At 53.6% G+C, this 17,186-nt stretch overlaps 1 long non-coding RNA gene across 1 annotated transcript in view; it reads left to right on the top strand.

Moving 5' to 3' along the window:
• The window catches only part of LOC127039193 (uncharacterized), a 61,876-nt gene extending 52,234 nt beyond the window's left edge, over nucleotides 1-9,642 (top strand). The window contains exon 4 of the long non-coding RNA XR_007770917.1: nucleotides 9,592-9,642. This is a non-coding gene — a long non-coding RNA (uncharacterized LOC127039193). The remainder of the gene's footprint in view (nucleotides 1-9,591) is intronic.
• Nucleotides 9,643-17,186: the final 7,544 nt, after the last annotated feature.

The raw sequence follows: 17,186 nt of genomic DNA, 5'->3' as shown, positions 1-17,186 counted from the left end.
GGCAGAGGATCAGCCCAGAGCTCTGGGTTCAACAGAGGCTCAGGATGGCGTCAGAGGTCTCAGTCCCCTGGGCAGTTCCTCAGGCACTTGCTGCCAGTTCCCTCCTGTGCTCTTCTCTGGAGCCTTGGGCACTTCTCCCCTGACGTCTGGGCCGAGATGGCGTCAGAGGCGGAGCTCAGCTACAGCCGTGCAAATTGAGAAGCCATGCGAACTGGTGGCCAAGACGCTGGCTTGGGGGCTAAGAGAAACCGGGTGGGATTGCTGATCTGCTGGGTCACTTCCTCGCTGTTTCCCTTCCCGCCTTGTGTCCTGTCTGTTTAGATCACTGCTTCTCAACCTATTGTCCATGGTAGGGTGGGTATGCAGCTCTCTGTGTTATGTGGGCTGCATCCGCACAATATATATACTGTCTGCATGGCCCTGAGGATATCACGGGGGCTGCAGCTGTGTGCTGATTGGACCGCAAACAACCCATGGGTTGAGAACCACTGGCTTAGACTGTGGTCCCTTTGGGGCAGGGACTGTCTCTGTGTGTATGTACAACAGGGCCCTGATCCAGCTGTGGCCTCTAGATGCTACTGTAATTAAGCCTCTAATGATCCAGGGGATGTATTCTGTCTGGATGGGGGCCAGGGTGAGCAGAATCTGGCCCATGCTCCTCGCTAGGGCGAGAGCCTCCAGCTGATGTGCATGAGGCTCTGTCTCCTGGAACACAGGGCCGTCTCCTGCTGCCTCCCTTCTCTGGAGTGATTCATTCTGTTAGGGCCATTCAATTATTTTGCTGTTTCAGGCCTCAGTCAAGAAACTGCGAAGCTATTTGAGGGACTGACCTTTTCCACAGGCCTGCTGGTGAGGAGGAAAACTGCACCATATCACTCGAGGAGCCTGCGGCCTCACCTGCCTTAGGAAGGGAAGCAAATCACTGGCTGCCTGGCCTGGGAGATCAGCGCTGAGCTGCAGAGGAGGGTGGGGGCACGTTTCCTCTTTAATATCCTCTGCTGCTGTGGGACTGCACTCAGTTCTGTTCTCAGGCCAAGTTTAACTCCGTGGGTGCGCACGCCCTAGCTGTGTGGCAGCACAGAGAGAATTCCTGCTGCGACACGCGCTCCCAGTGGCCTCCATCTTTTAAAGAGTGGTTTAATGCATTCGAGGGAGTTTCCAGAGGCAGTTGGAGAGCACCTCATTTTTGGTGTGGTGTGGTGGTGGGGTTGTCATAACCTATTCCCAGATTTGGACCTTAGCGTCCAAAATATGGGGGTTAGCATGAAAACCTCCAAGCTTAGTTACCAGCTTGGACCTGGTAAAGCTGCCACCACCCAAAAAATTAGTGTTTTGGGGCACTCTGGTCCCCCCAAAACCCTTCCCTGGGGACCCCAAGACCCAAATTCCTTGAGTCTCACAACAAAGGGGAATAAACCATTTCCCTTCTCCCCTCCAGGTGTTCCCTCCCTGGGTTCCTGGAGAGATACACAGAAGCAAGCTCCGTGAATCTAAACAGAGGGACTCCACCCTCTCCTATTTCCAGTCCTGGAAACACAAGTACTTCCCTCTTCACCCAGAGGGAATGCAAAGTCAGGCTAGTAAATCTAACACACAGATTTCCCCCTGACTTCTTCCTCCCACCAATTCCCTGGTGAGCACAGACTCAGTTCCCTGGAGTTCCCCACTAAAGAAAAACTCCAACAGGTCTTAAAAAGAAAGCTTTATGTAAAAAGAAAGAAAAATACATAAAAATGGTCTCTCTGTATTAAGGTGACAAATACAGGGTCAATTGCTTAAAAGAAATATGAATAAACAGCCTTATTTAAAAAGAATACAATTCAAAACACTCCAGCAACTACACACATGTAAATACAAAAAAAAAAAAACAACCAATCTCTTTGTACTTACAACTGGGAAACAGGAGATTAGAAAGCAAGAGACAGAAATCCTCTCATAGCCGAGAGAGAGACAGGCACAAGACAAGAACACTAGAACAAAGAACTCACACACAAACTTCCCTCCACCCAGATTTGAAAAAGTCTTGTTTCCTGATTGGTCCTCTGGTCAGGTGTTTCAGGTTACTCCTTTCCAGGTGAAAGAGACATTAACCCTTAGCTATCTGTTTATGACAGGGGTGGTAGGTGTTTTGTTATTTTTTAAGACATAGACCTTTCCTCCCAGGTGTTTGACGGGTCACAGGCATATGAGTTAGATGCGTTAAAAGCTCAAAACAAAAAACCCACCTCCACCATCAAACACTCCCCCCACCCCTACACCAAACATGAGGCATTTTTAGAGTCCGAATGAAACCTGGTGGACTTGCCTAGTTCTTGTAATGTCATAAACTTTTAGTTCTCCAGGCTTCCACAGGCTTGTTGGAAAGTCATGACAGATGAATGTCCAATGTAAAAAACCTGTAGCGCGTCCGCCTTCTTTGGGTTGAAAAACGAACAAAAATCCTGTGTCAGGCCCCAGAAAAAAGGAAAGAAATTCAGTGTTTTTTTTTCTCCCCTTTGCGGGTCACCTTTTAAGGCCCGAGAATTGATTGAGAGTCAAGACTCCTGGTCTCTATGCCTGGCTCTGCTACTGACTGACTGTGACTCTGGGCAAGTTACTTCCCCTCTCCGTGCCTCAACTTCCCCATGTGTAAAATGAGGGCAACAGTACAGACCAGCCTTGCGAGAGGCTCTGGGGACTCATGAAGTGCTCTGAGATCCACAGGGTGCCAGAGAAGGACAAAATTTTATCATGATTGTTCCGAAGGATTTTCTGTATGGTGAATGCTGGGTGGAAGGTGGGAATTGCAGTATGAGAACCATGCTTCCCACCCTTTGCTCTTCTGTTGCCTTGACCGGCAGGCTGAGAATCCGACTGTCCCAAAGCGATTCCCATCTTATGCAGCAGGACTGCAGGCCACTTGAAATCTAAGGAGCAAAAGCGTTTTGTGTGAAGAAACACTGTAAGAAGTTTTGTAGCTGGCAGGCAGCATGGCCTAGTGGGATGGCTGCTGCACTGGGACTTAGGAGATCTGCGTTCAGCACCCAGCTATGGACTGCCTTGGGCAAGTCACACAATGTGCCCTGTACCTCAGTTCATGTGAAAAATCAAGGAAAAAACCCTCTGGGGAGATGCTCAGATACTGTGGTGATGAGGGCCGTGTGACTGCCTAGGTAGAGCCAGAGAATCACCCTGATTGGTTTAGTTCAGGATCTCTCCAGAGGCTGCCAGACAAGCAGGACAGACACCCCATAGGAGCCAGGCTGAGAACCAGCTGGCAATGCCAGCTGTGCTCGGGGAGGGGGTGCCGTGCAGCTTTGGTGCCGAGGGACCTGCTTTTCTCCCCCAGAAACAGCACAGGAGCAGGACAGGTTTCCTCGCAGCACGATGCCCCCGTGCCTCGCCTGCTGGACTCCCTGCTAGGGGCGTCCAGTCCCTGTGGCCCATTTGAGCCCGATTGCCACTGCTGAGATTGCCAGTGTCGTTGTGGCAGTGGCCGCTCATGCCAGGCAGGGGAACCAGGCTGAAACTCACCAAGCCAACTTGACACTCACTGGTAGCCTTTGAGTTCAGCCGCTATCACCTTGGGCTGGAGCAGAACCAGCAACCTGGGCCCAAAAGGCTGCAGCTCCCATTCCCCAAGCCCTTGAGGCGCCTGAGCTCCCTGGGATGGAAAACCAGGTCCTCAGGAAGGAAGGAAAGTGCTGGAAACCATCTCCTATGTGTTCCTGACATGCTTGCTCTGGCCCCAGCTGCAGCCCCCTGGCCGGGCCTGGATGGAGCTCCCCACGCTCTGTCCACTCCCTGTGTGTGTGCAGGCTGAGCACAGAGGGGTTAAGGAAGGAGAGAAAGCGGTGGCTGGAGGATGCCTGGAGGCTCCTGCATGTCAGTATTGATCCGACTGTCCCCTGGAGTTTGCGCCAGTGGAATCTCAGCCCTGCATCGCTAATTGGGGGAGACAAGCTTGTTTCTCCATTGCCAGTTTAGTTTATAAACGCTATCAATTGTGGGTGCCTGCAGATGGGATCCGCGGGAGCAGGGCAGGCGCCAGGGGAAGAGTGCTCCCTAGAGGACCCATCACCACCGTCGCTTCTCATCCGGCCTGCTAGCAGCATGCCGAAAAGTCCTCAGCTGACTGAACAAAGAAAGGGGAGGCAGGCAGAGTTCCAACTGCCCTGGATCAACTCTCTCGTGCGCAGCTTCTCCTTCCCATCCTCGCATCCTTCCCCACTCCTGCATTGCTCTCCCATCACCGGGCCTGACCCAGCCGGGTGCTGACCATCCTCAGGGGAATCATGGGGGCTCAGCATGTTGTGGGATCTGGTGTAGAGGCAGTAAAACTGGTGCCCCTAGCTTTGCAGTGATGTCTGGCTGAGCCCTTCTGTTGATGGCTCAGAGAATTGGAAATGGCACCAGGCGATCGTACTCTCCCTTTGCCACAAAGCCCCCCTAGAAGGATCCTGCTGAGTCGCTCAGCTCAGGGTCTACTTGAATTCTATCCTGCCCCAGCTCTGGACTGTGCGTGTGGATACATAACAAAGTTCTCCATCCCTCTCTACGCCTGGTCCATCACCCTGGGACTGCCCCCAGCTGGCAGCCTGCTCTCTATCTGGTTTGGGGTGTGGATGGTGCCGGGGGTGTGTGGCTCTGCACCGTCACCGAGCAGAGGACGTGACGTGCTTTTAAATTGGGGAGCTGGTGGCAGTCGGTTCGTTAGAAGCTGCATTCCCTCCGGCGGTGGGTTTTTTTCTGCGTGTTAAATAAATAAATAAAGCCAAGAGAGAGAGAAATGGATTTTTGTCTTGCTGCATTAACCTAAAAAAAAAAGAGGGAGGGTGGGAGGGGAAGAGAGACGATTGGTCTTTAGATCTTCAAAGTCACTGGGCCAGATTGATTGCTGGTGTCACTCCGTTGATTTTCAGTTGTTCTGCCCCCACTTAACGAGGTTAGCCCACTGTCTGCGCTCAAGGATTTAATGTTCTCTCTCTTTCCTCTTTGATGTGCATAATGCTATGATGGGTCTCTCCCTCTTCCCCCCCCACCCCCAGGTCATAAACACAAGGGTTTTGTGGCACTCTAAGTGGGCGCTCTGACTCCCCTGCTTTGGCTGGAAGATTCTCAGAACAATCCTCAATCATTTGAATTTATATGGAGCCTCATCCGTGCAAGGACCTCTGCATGCAATGCCAGGGGGTTTAGGAATTGTGCCCTTTAAGAAGATGGGGAACCTAAGGTGCACAGAGGGGAAGGGACTTGCCCAAGGTGTCGGTGGCAGAGCCAGGTTTAGGGGATGCTCACAGCTGCTGTGGTATCACGCGTCGCACACAGGGCCCAAACATGGCTTGGTCTCGCTGTGCTAATCATGGAAGTCCAAAGTCAGCCTTAGATAAGCTATTGGAGTTAAACTGAAGTTTCCTGCTTTTCCCCCTGAAGTCGACATGCTGACATCCTGGTCCAGCAGAGCTGATCTCCAGCAGGATCCCGTGTGCTTTCCTGGAGTGCTGAGGGCCAGGAGGAGACTGGTTTAGGAGAGTTTACTGTTCTTTATGCCACTCACCCTGGTCCCAAGGAGTCTGTTACGGTCTGACAACACTGCAGAAAGTGCCCTGTGGCAGCGAGTCTCGGAGCCCGGGTCACCTGACTTGGGGTCACACTCCAGGGCTAAAGAGAGCAGTGTAGACATTCACACTTGGGCTCAGAGACCCGGTGAGGGGCAGGGGTCTCAGAGCCTGGGCTCCAGCTCGAGACCCTCAATGGGTCTCTGAGCCCAGGTTCAAGCCTGAGTGGAAAAGTTTACACTGTTATTTTGGTGGTATTCTGAGATTCCTGAAAGAGGGAGTTGTTTGCATGTTGTTTGTGACAACATCTGTCCAAGGACTGCTGTACAGTGTGGCAATAAATGACTTACACAAAGCGAATACTGCATCATTGAATTCTCCACTAACAGGCAGCCAACCTGTAGTGACCCAACACCTGCAGCCAGCAGTTCTTTGCTGCCTCGCTGGGTCTCAGGAGAATGAGTGAATGTTGTCAAAGCCTAGAATGGAAGGATCCCGAGGAATCCAAGACACTTCCATCCTTATTCTCTCTGTAATCTGGTGTAATATTAGCATTGCACTAAGAGTGCCCCACCTTCCTCTTTGCCACAAACTGGCGTAATCCAGGCATTAACATGATGGACTATATTGGCAGAAGTCGGACACACTCTGATACCCAGCAGTTGTCTCTCCTTCAGTTACCAGGATTTATTCCAATGAAACCGGAAGCCGGAGGGAGAGATAAATTAGAATTATTTTTAATAAAATGGAGATCATTTTTAATCACATTTAAGTTATTTTTTTTTTTAGCCAGCTTGTGTAGTGTAGATTTCCCTGAAAAATGGGGAACTTTCATCTCTTGCTGCTCAGAAATTAATTCTGCCCTGACAGCCAGGGTGCTTAATGTAGATAATAACTATTAGTTCTACACGAGACAGCATATTCCATTCTGCAGGGCCGGGGCTTTCATTTTTCTCACTGGATTATGCTAAATCCTTGGACAGGCAGTGAAGCCCTTCAGAGGAGAGGGCTAAGGAAAGGGGAGTGGGGAAGGAAATGTAAGTTATTAACCAATATAGACGTTCCCATTTTGGTTGGATGAATTATCCATCCATCCATCTCCACATACATACAACTTCTCTCTGTTTGTCTATCTGTCTTCAATGTCCATTCCATCCATCTGTGTGTCAGTCTAGCTAGTTTTATACCATAGTATCTGAGTGACTGATACCAACATCCAGAGGGGACCCTGCAATACCTTTCTTGTCTCTGATACATTTATTTACTGCGGGGGAGTGGAGGATTTGAATTTGACTCTCCCAGTCAGCCACAAAATACAGGGGTTAGAGCTGGTGGGGCTAGCAGTCGGGAGATTTGGACCTGCAACTCCAGTGGGTCAGTGGGAATTGGAGGCGGTCAGCACCTCCCTTAATGTGCATGCTTGGTGCAAATAATATGGTGCTAATATACAATGGTGACGTGGCCAATATAGGTGCTGCTAGATAGGAGACAGGGATGCCAGTCTGTCTTTGCCACTGACTAAGTGTGTGAGGGCAGGCTACAGGCACCTCACTTAACCTCCCTGAGCAAAGAATGCAAAACGTCTTCTGCACAGATTTGCTTGACTCTGATGTGACCTTCATTGCGACCCTCTTGCTGATGTTGTTGCTAAGTTTTTGGATGACAGTAGTACCTAGTGGCCCCAACCACAACTGGGCCCCATTGTGCCAGGGGCTGCACAGAGATGTGGTGAGGGACAGCCCTGAGCTCAGCAATCTGAAGGCGCGGGCAGGGTGGAGAGAGAAGGTGACTCACTCAAGTTTGGGGTAGTTCCAATTCTCCTGGTTCCCAGCCCAATCTCCTTGGCCAAGCTGCCCCTTTTTTGCTTTAACTAGAGAATCTGGGTTTCTTATTTCGGCTTGAAAAAACCAGGGTGAGGTTACAATCCAAGAGAGCCCCCAGCCGGGTTCCACCCCCGCCCTACGCGCTGGGGAGGCTGGGATCTGGGCCTCGACTAGCCTCTGCAGTTTGCATCTTGGGCCTAGCTCTGAATCCATTGTTGTGAACCCAAGAACGAATTCCTGGGGCCTGCACCAGTTCTGGGGCTCTTCGCAGCCAGGATTCACTTTTCTACCCGCTGGGCCCATCACCCACTCTGAGCACCCCTCCCTTGCTGCGTTCTCTCGTTAGCCTGAGCGGGGCTTTCTAAGTGTTTTATGATGGCGCATGTGCGCTAGGGACGTGTCAGCAATAAATTCTACTGCGTTTGGCAGAGGTGGCTAGTGCTGGCCTGGGCTTCGGCGCATGCAGCCCTGCTGCATTCCCTTCATTCGTGCTGTGCCGCTGCAGAGGGGCTGGATGATGATGGACAGAATTTGCTGGCGAAGCATCGCAGGCCAGGCCTAGGGGGTCAGTGGCTTCTCAGTGGAACTGGACTATCGCCTGCTCAGCGAGGCCCAAAGACCTTCTACTCGGGCAGGATGGAGCAGTGGGAGACGGGATCTGCAGTCACCTTGGGTAGCTCCAAAGGGGATGGAGAGCATGAAGGGAGTGTAGGGGCCTCGGGATGATGGTTGGAGGAGAACGAATGCTTTTTTCACTGCCTCTCGACCTCCGGAGGGAGCCGGGAGTGCTGGACTCAGCATTGTAATGGATTCATTAAGGAGTCAATGGAATTCCTGAGTGCTGCTGCCCAGGGGCAGAGAAGACAGGAGAACATTTTCTCCCCCCTCCGCCCCCTGCTTCCCAGCATCCTTTGGGAGTGGCCTTTTTGGCAGCAACGAGGGAGGGGGAGGGAGAAAGCAGCAGGGTGGAGAGGGATTGGCACAAGTTTGGCAGGACTTCTCTGCATGTCTATGTAGCAGGGGCTATGTGGGTGAAAGGGTCTGGGACTTTGGATCCAGCTGGCCATGGGGTCTGGAAGGAGGGCAGCATGGAGCAGGAGGAAGCACTGCCCCATGTGCTCTCTGGATTTGGGGCTGGTGAGGGCCTTCTGCCGCCTCTGCTCTCAGGACACGGAGGGGGTGGGGCAGACGGCCATGCGGTCCTTGCAGTGAACTCCAGGGCGTGGAACGCTCTTTTGGGCTGGCCCCACGACTGCCTGCATGTCAGCAAAGCTGAGCTGTCCCGGAGAGCTGGCAGGAGCAGCAGGGCCTGCAGCAGGAGGCTTTCCTGTGTGTCTTTGGTGAGCTGACCCGGACACCAGCACCTAAGCATTAGCAGGGGATCTCCCCGCCCTGGGAACCGGCTACCTTGGCTAGTCACTGCTCAGCTGGGCGCCAGCGCATGGTTGGGAAGGCCTCTGTAGCAGCTGGTGCTAGATGCTGTAGGAGAGAGGATACCAGCTGGGTGAATGCTGGTCTGATGCAATGTGACAATGACTCTTCCTACGATACCTTCAATCACAGCTCCTTACAGAGGTTATTATACCCCGGGCAGGTGAGGAACAGGGTAATGACGTGACAGGCTGCAGCAGAGTCAGGACTACAACTTCCCCATGACCTCCTGCTCTAACAGCGAGGTGTGACGAACTAGGAATGTTCTTAATGTTTGCTCTGAATACTGTGTTGGTGCCTCAGTGTCCCCATGGCAGTTCTTAAGTATCTGGCAGAGCAAAGGGCCAGTGCACCTAAATGCCTGACCCTCTGTCTCCTAGCAACTGATGGCCTGGGCCCCTCCTCTGCAAAGGTGCCAGCTGAAAGTGTTGGAGACAAAGGGATCAGGTGACCTCCTGGCCCGGGAAAGGGGCTGAGCAGAGAGGAGGGGCTGGGAGGGGTGGTTAGTCTGGAGCTGGCTGGGGTCAAGGGTGGAGGGCAGACCTGGGGGTCTGGCTCACTGCCCCCCAGAATGGACCCAGCCGAGGGGTCCAGTTCACTGTATCGACAAGCTCTGTTTTAGACCCTGTTCCTGTCATCGAATAAACCTCTGTTTTACTGGCTGGCTGAGAGTCACGTCTGACTGCAAAGTGGGGATGCAGAACCCGGTGGCTTCCCCAGGACCCCGCTGGGGTGGACTCGCTGTGGGAAGCGCACGGAGGGGCAGAGGATGCTAAATGCTTCAAGGAGAGACCCAGGAGGTGAAGCCATGTGAGCTTCTTGCCCTGAACAAGTCTGCTCCAAGGGAGAGGAGGCCCCCCAAAGTCCTGCCTGGCTTGGTGGGGAGCAGTTCCAGAGCATCGCCCGGGGACTCCGTGACACGAGGCAGCCATGTCTCCTGTCTGTAGCTAGCACAGCCCCGGTTCCTCCTCCCCGAGCCAGAGCCGGTCTGGTGCCGCCATGCCGTCAGTTCCGTGCCATTGGCTTGAATTACTCTCACTGCCTTGCACCTGGGAATTCATAGATAGACGCTTACACAACTGCTCCTGGCCTTTCTCTGGTAAACTTTGGAGGCATTTTATGATGTGTCACGGGCTGTGAAAGTACAGCCAGAGAGCCTCGACTCGCAAACAGCACTGGTATAGAGCGTAGTGGAGAAAGGCGGCAGTAGGGGGAGAGGGATCCGTGTCGAGCCGGCATTGCTTTGCTAAATCGGCCGCCGCTCGGCTTTGGTTCCCGGCCCGCATGGAATCTGGGGAGCCCCTCATTTGTAGACAACAAATGTCTGCGTTGTGCAAGGCAAAGCAAATGTCTCAGGTGTGCTGTGAATGAAGCAACAGCCCTGTCAGGGCGGCTCTCTGACAAGTGCTTCAGGGTGTAAACGAGATAGCTCTGTGCTGCTCCTGCATGATTACAGGCTGAGCGCTCGTGAGGAGGGCGCGTGGGCTTGCCGAGCAGTGAAACAGCCCCTGCCGCGATGTGCCAGCAGGGGCCATGGGCCGGTTCTCCTACCCAGCTGTTTGCCCGAGATGCAGGGAGGTCTCCTGTCATTTCCTTGTGGGCAGCAGTTGGCCATCTTAGTGACCCATCGCTGCCTGGTGCAGAGGGAATCTGGGAACCGGGAGGGGGTCATGCTTGTGATGGGGCAGGAGCACGGGCACGACCTACAACTGAGTGTAATGCTGGGGGTGCAAATGAAAGGAGACCCTCCTTCCCCCTACAAACTGCTCTGACCATGCACTTTTCATCTTCATCTAAAGCATCCTCCTCTCCCCCACTCCTGGGCTCTCTGCCCCAGCTCTGCCAATGCCCCTCAATCCTGACCTACTGCCCACTATGCTGCTCCAGCTCTGGCCTCCCCATACACAGTTCTGTCACTGCCCCGTAATCTCAACCCACAGCTCCTGCCCCCATATTCCAATACTAGGAGCTGACCCACAGCTGTGCTGACGCCCTGAATCCTGACCTGCAGAACACCCACTATTCCAGTCTTGGAGGCAAACGGCACGCTGCTCTTCCAGGGCCCCACCAGCCTGTCCCGTGGCGGCAGTCATCTTCCAGGCCCGAGAGCAGACCGGCAGCTGGTGTAGAAGGCTGGCAACCTGCAACACGCAGCGTTTCGGTGAGGCTGCTGGCGAGGCGGCAGGTGCAGAACCATGCAGGGCTCTGCTTTTAGAACTGCAGCTCCGCACCCACAGATGGGCATCTGGTGTCCTCTCTGACGAAGGGCCCCTAAGCAGCTTAGTACGGCCCCTTCCCCTCTCTCTATGTCCCCCCCCCCCGCCTCCGTCCGGCCCTGCGGCCGTGAATAAGGCTGGCAGGCGTGGCTCCACTGACAGGAACGCAGGCGTTTGCTCTGTTCTCTCCCTCGTCTCGGGGCCGACGCTCATATTTATTAATGGGCGAGAACGCGGGAATGGGTAATTTCCATGCTCTCTGCAGCGGCTCCAGCTCCCCACCCCTGGGCCATTGAGTGGCTCAGACAGATGGTCCGAGGCCTGCGAAGAAACACCGGAGCGGCTCCCCGGTCCTTTGCTTGGCAGCCTTCAGGGCTGGCACAGGAGGGAGAGGGCCCTTCATCAGCGGGTAATATGACAGACTGACAGGAGGCAAAGCCGGGCCCCAAATCCTATAAAAGAGGGTTGTAAATATGAAGTTAATGGAGCCTGCAATCTTGGCCGTTTCCTCAATGAATTTCCCTGACAGAGGCTTAAAGGCCTGTTATTTGTTAGAGCGCTCAGGGGATTTATAGCTGGGAGGGCGGGAGGTGGCTGGCTGTACTGAAGGACGTTGTAACCTGCTAGGCTCCCTTGATGGCTGGGGCACATCCTGCGTCCCCTTTGGGAGGCATCCATGCTGCCATCTGCGTTCTGGTTGCCCACGACTTGGCCCCTCGTGTCCTGGGATGGAGAAGTGAGACGAGGACTCGATCCTGCTGTGGGGTGGGTGTTTGATCCCTTCCCAGGCTGCTCCACTCCCCAAAGCGCGTGTGTCCCGCTTTCAGGAGGTTCATACATTAGTTGGGGGGGGGGCGCTGCGGCTTGCGTGGCTTCTCAGCATTGCCCCCACCCAGCAGAGAGGAGCCGGGGTGTGGCAGAGAGCAAGTGAGGCACTGCGGTTTCTGTGTCAACGGGGCTCAGATAGGACCACCAGAGTGGGTCCATTGGACAGGCCTGGGAGCAGGCTCCCAGGGTAGGAGGAGGAGTCACCCCCCTGATTATTTTCTGGGAGGCCCCAAACATCTAGGGTCCTTTGTGACCCATTAACCAGGCCCTCACCCTCATGACTGGGGAAGGCCAAGTGACCCATGTACATCCCTCAGCCTCCTTCCAGATCCTCAGCTCCTCCCAGCTCCAGGGCCCACACAAAGCAGCTGCCTTGGGAGTTCTGAGTCAGGCATCCAAGGCAACAGACCAGGCTTGTGACTGTCATTTAAAGAACGGCACTCTGCTTCGCTGCAGAGCTTCTCTGTGCTGGGCTGTTTTCCTCGCCCCCAACAACGGGGCAAGGTCTGGTGACTTCGTATTTGGTTTGGAAGTCAGGATTCTGGGGACCATCTGCCTTTCCCAGCGAGGGGATACGGGAGTCGGGAAAGCTACCTAGTGAGCGAAGCAGCAAATGGCCAAACCAGATACCAGGTTTGTTAGGGCCAGAAAAGCCTCCGTAAAATCAAATGAGAAATCGAAAGTGAAAATAACGTACTGAGGGAAGCTAGAAAATCAGTTCTTGCTTAACTTCTTCCAGACCAAACGCTAATGGCTTGTGAGCCTGCTTGGAGCTCATTTCTCTCTGGGGATATGGGCAGTCATAGGAGGGTGTCAGATTTCAAAAGCAGCTTCTGCAATAACCTGTCATCTACTGGCAACTCTCTCATGCTCGCTCGGCAGGGTTGGGCCTGGTCTGCCTTTGGGTGGAAGATGCTCCAAAGGAGAACCATGGTGGTGAAAGCCGTGGCTCTGGTGACATGCTCCTGAGAAAGGGTTGCATTTAGCGTGGTGTTGACGGGCAATAAGATTTCCTGACCCCTTGTGGTCATTAATAACCCAGTGCAACTTTTGCAAGGCCTGGTGGCCTGTCTCAATTCTCCCCGTTTAAAATTCATCTCTGCAATTTTAGCTAGACACGAAATTCTTCATCACTCCCTGGCCTAAATTGCTGCCTGTCTCTGTGGCGTGCTGGTAAACAGCTGCCCCACTGCCCCCCAGAGATGGCTGCATTTCAGCCTGTGAAACCTCTCCTCTCTGAAGTTTGCAAAGGGCTTTGTGACGAAAATCAATAGAGAGAGGGATGAAAGGAATGGTAGCCTTGTAGCTAACGCACTGGGCCTCAAAAGATCTGGATTCTATCCCTTGCTCTGCCGCAGACTCCCTGGTAAACGGCGTGATCTCCTTGTCTCAGCTCCTCAGCTATAAAACCAGGATAATAATCCTCTGGCTGTCTGGCCTCTGCAAGCACTTCAGAGCAGAGGCCGTGTCTGTGCAGCGCCCACCATGCCTTGGCACTCAGCGATTAATAGTCCAAGCTATTATTGTGACGCTTCTCCACAGCACTCCCTAAGAGTGCACCTGGGCAGAGTTCTGTGCGCGTGGGTTCTCATGCCAGGATCTGTGCCCGCAGAGAGGGACGGCATCACTCTGTTGCCCACCGCTGAGGTCTCCTGTGTCTTCCTCTTTGTATTCTGTGATGGCACCGGAGCTGGCAGCCCAGAGCGTATGATTGAACTCCTGTAAAGTGTGGAGAGAGGCTTGGCATGCGAACATGCTGGAGAAATGGAAGCTGTTCTGGAGCCAGTGGGGACTCGGCCAGGCAACCCGACAGCAGCACCTCACTTCGTAGCCTGGTTCCCTCAAAGCCCAGCATGCAGGTAGTGCTGCTAATGTGAGTAGCCACTAAAGTCCTTCGACCTTTGGAATAGCCCAGGTGCCCAAAGCCCTCCTCCAAACTCACTCAGGTGGCGATTCAGAGGAAGAGGGGTAGATGCAACATGCAAAACCACAAAAGAGAGGCCCAGGCGTAGCGCAAGTTGAGGGTGGAGGTGCAGGCGTGGCTTTCTCGTCCTCCCCGTCGCCCCACCCCGTGCTCTACTGAGCTAACCTGCATCTGTCTTATGTAGGCAAAGCTCCCACTGACGTCAGTGTAAAAACTGAAAAGGGATCTCAGAACTGGGCCCTTTGACGTCTGTGGGAATTGCTGGAGCTTCGCAACTGTCAGGATCAGTGCCTTTTGTTGCAGGCCAGAGACACAGGGCAATGCTTCCTGGGGCGGTGGCTAGCGCTGCCGGCCACTATGAGCAGAATTCATCCTCTCTGTAACTCCACCGAAGTTACGCTAGGGAGAAAATGGGTCCTGGCGCAGCCCTAGTGATAGAGTGGAGACGGGACTCTCATCTGTCCATCCGCTTACTCTGGGTCCTTGGTTATCCTGATTATAAAGGGGATTCTGTATTGATGGGTAGGGCACCTGGAGCTCGGGTTAGGGTTCCTATGAGTAGGGCTTCCCGCCCTAGGGTTAGGGTTCCTATGGGTAGGGCACTTGGAGCTAGGGTTAGGGTTCCAATAGGTAGGGCTTCCCGTCCTAGGGTTAGGGTTCCTAAGGGTAGGGCACTTGGAGCTAGGGTTAGGGTTCCTATGGGTAGGGCACTTGGAGCTAGGGTTAGGGTTCCTATGGGTAGGGAACTTGGAACCTGGGTTAGGGTTCCTAAGGGTAGGGCACTTGGAGCTAGGATTAGGGTTCCTATGAGTCTACTGTTCACAGACATACTCTGCAGCTCCTAGAGCCTCTGACCTCCTGTGCTACCTGGCTCTGCCATAGCCTGGTCATTCATGTCGTGGATGGTTCACTCCACAGCAAGTTCTATCTCTTTGGGTGCTTTGTCTCACCTTGTCCCTGTGCTCTTCCTACAAAACCCACAGAGTGCCAGAGAAGAGCTCTGGGGCCTGCGCTGCTGCCATGAGGTCAGCTCCCTCGGCTGCCTCTGCTTAGAGGCCGAATCCCATTTTGCAGCTGTTTAAAGCACGAGGCTCAGGTGCAAGCCAAGCCCTGCCCTGCCCTGCCCTGCCAATGTTGGTTTTTGTGAGAAGCACCCTCTGTTACTACTTGTGCATCCCAGTCCCTAGGCTGGGCGGGCCACTTGCTGTGCAGTGTCTCCCCAAAGGACACGCGTGCGAGCAACTGAAGCACCCACCAGATGGGGATGTTGCTCCAAACAAATGCCGTGCAAGCAGCTCTTCTTGGGTATTGCAATAAAATCTTAAGGGCCAGTGCCTCCTGCCCTGTTCCCCACAATCTGAACCACCCTGGGAAACCCCTTCATTCCACAGTCTCGTTCCAGGGCTATACATAGAAAACCAGAACCATAAACACTTGGATTAATCATGGGAGCAGTAGTGGCTGTTCCAGGCCCCAGCTCAGTACAAGCCCAACCCCAGCTGTCCCCAATGCCATATTCTTAGGGTGACTTTCCCCATGGAATGGATAATATTGCACAATGAGGTGCGCTGGGGTGTCTGAGAGATCAAGTAGATGATATTGGCCACCGTTGGAGATGGCTAGTTGCTTTGTTGCAGTTTGGCAGCCCCTGTATTTCTATTACCGCCATCGGGTATCCAACCTACACTCTATTCTGTCTGCACATAGGAAATCCAGTTGCAGTTATTCTCTCAGAGGCTGCACTCAGAGTCCGTTCCAGCTGGGCACCGAACTCCAGTTCAGGATATTCTACGCCCTCTTCCAAGCCTGACTGAGTCCCCTGCCCCTCTGACATGGTAGCAGACTCTGTCGTTCCACACGCCCCAGAGGTAAATTTCGAAAGAGTCCCCTGGTCAGCTGGACTGGATTCAAAGCATCGACCCCCATGGGGAAACCATGGATTCCAATCATCTCTCCTTGTAATGGTCATTCAGGTGACTTATCCCGTAGGATGATTAGGACTGGTAGCTTCTTTTAGGGGTGATGGTGGAGAAAAATCCCTGTCAATGGATAACCCTGCTCATTAATGAACCTGCAGCTGAGTGTCCACTGCTGGTGTGGCCAGCAGCCTTGGTGGCTGGGTGTCTGTCACTGGGCGTGCCCACTGGTCCTGGTGACCGGTGTGCGCCGCTGGGCATGCGCGGTGCTCCAGGTGGCCGAGTGCAGGTCTCAGTGATAAAGAGGTTGGTGGATTCTATCCCGCAGCTTTAAAGTTCTGGCCACATTTGCAGAAGGTCTCCCAAAGGAGCAAATGCCCTCCCCCCCCAAAGAACGGGCAGCTGGGTGGCCGTTTCACTGGGAACCATCGGTGTTAGAGCAGTGGATCCTTCCCTGGGTGGAGTTCCTAATTCCATCGCATGTCTTCTGCAGAGTTAATCTGGCTCCATCAATCTAGGCCCGTGGGACAAAGAAATGGCTGTTTAAAAGCAATATAAAGAACCCTGGAGTAATTTAGGTGAAATAAGGGTTTTGTCACTTTCACTGTGTGGCAGGATCCTCCTCTCACTGTCTTGCTTCCCAGAGACTTTTAAGGCAGCGAGAGCCGCTCTGTCCTCGCTCCTGAGGTGTCTTGACAGGTGATCCTTTCAACAAATCTCTCTTGCGGCTCTCAAAGCAGAGCTATTCATCTCCAATGAACAGGGCTGCGATCAGAGAATGGGGAGGAGAGGGGAAATAACATAAGCAATCAGGCTGCCTTTTGTTCGAGGCCTGTGGAGCCAGAGAGAAATTTTAATGAAAAATTTAAATAAGAACTCTGCAAAAAAGTGCTCAGCTGCCCAGGCTGGATGATACAAACGTGCGTGGTTGCATTCCTTGGCCCCTGGCCCCCGATCACTGTGTCTCTGGATGACTTTGCAGCAGTCCTGTTCACAGTTCTGTGGGGCGGAAAATGGAAAATCAATCAAATGCCCAAATTTAACCCAAGTAACAAGGGAAAAGCCCCTGTGAGCGTCACTGCCTGAATCCGTGTGCTAAGCATTGTGAATCATCATCTCCAGCTCCTACACAGCAGCTCTTCATCTGTCAATCCCAAAGAGCTTACTGCCATTATCCCCAGCCAGGGGAGTGGAGGCACAGAGAAAGGACAGGGCTTGCCCAAGCTCCAGTAATGAGCCAGGCATAAACCCCAGGTCTTACGGGCCCCAGGCTGGTGCTTTCCCCACTGCACAATGTTGCCTTCCAGACATTCCATTGGCCGCATGGTGCCCCTGCAAAGATCAGTGTCGCTGGTCCCGTTTTCCAGATGGAGGAAACTGAGAGACAGAGAAGGGATGCGGCTTATCGCACAGCGAGTTGGTGGCTGAGCGGCAAAGAGAACCCCGGTGTCCTGACTCCCCGTCCCACGCTAGATCAGACTCATGGGACATGTTGCCCCAGGTGACAGGAT

The sequence above is a fragment of the Gopherus flavomarginatus genome, chromosome 22 (genome assembly GCF_025201925.1).
Source record: "Gopherus flavomarginatus isolate rGopFla2 chromosome 22, rGopFla2.mat.asm, whole genome shotgun sequence".
In the NCBI taxonomy this organism is placed as follows: Eukaryota; Metazoa; Chordata; order Testudines; family Testudinidae; genus Gopherus; species Gopherus flavomarginatus.
Note: the sequence above shows the minus strand (reverse complement) of the source record. Positions and strands in the feature narration are given on the sequence as shown.